This window comes from Pteropus vampyrus, unplaced genomic scaffold (genome assembly GCF_000151845.1).
Source record: "Pteropus vampyrus isolate Shadow unplaced genomic scaffold, Pvam_2.0 Scaffold11824, whole genome shotgun sequence".
NCBI lineage: Eukaryota > Metazoa > Chordata > Mammalia > Chiroptera > Pteropodidae > Pteropus > Pteropus vampyrus.
The window spans coordinates 1-943 of record NW_011900605.1 but is presented as its reverse complement, the minus strand read 5'-3'; positions in this window follow the sequence as shown (position 1 = coordinate 943).

The window sequence follows — 943 nt, the reverse complement described above, 5'->3', positions numbered from 1 at the left end:
GATTAGCATTTCCCTGGGCCAAGTTCAAAGGCATCGCCTTCCTGCTCGGGTGTTCGGAAATTTGCTCTTCCTACTGAGGTGTTAACTAGTGCTTTCAGACTTAGAAAACCAAGTAGCTGAGGACATTGGAATTGCAGGAACGAACCGGTAATATTCACGCTAATGATTATCTTTAAAGGCTTTACCCCTTTCACCGCGATGCTTAAATCTTTTTCCTCCCAAGTTGAAATTTGCCGCATGTGCCCAGGTGTCAGAAAGCACGCGTGAGCGTGTGTGGGCGCGTGTGTGGTTCACGTAGGCACAGTCACTCAGCAGTCACCTGCCCTCGCGTGACGACGCGGCCATTCTTGGCACCCGGGGGTTACCGTGCGTTTGTAGGAATAACGGGATTGGCGGAGTCTTTCCCGGAACGTCCAGGCCCCGAATCACCTGACATGTCAACAGGGTCCTGCTCTCATTCCCTTTCTCCGTTCCATCCTTTTAAAAAAAATTATTCAATTCATCGGGGCAACGTTGGTTAATAAAATTACACAGGTTTCAAGTGTTCAATTCGATAACACGGCATCCGTATATTGCACTGTGCGTTCACCCCCAGAGTCACATCTCCTTCCGTCACCGTCTATGGGACCCCTCGACCCTTTCCGACGCCCCCTCCCCCTCTCCCTCTGGTAACCACTCAGCCGCTGTCCTTGTTCACGAGTCTCTCTTCGTCTTGTTGGTTTGTTGCTTTCAGTTCCATCCTTTTCCCCCTTTTGTCAAACAAACAAACAAACAGACAACAAACGAAATGTGACCTCCTGGAAGTCATGGAACAGAACTGACTGGAAGAAAATTCCGGCCATGTTTACATGCCGTCCGGTCTGCGAGTCCCCATCCCTGAGACGGCTCGGGGCCGCGGGAGCGTGTCCGGGAAGCGTGAGGCTCATCCTGCTGTGTGTGTGTG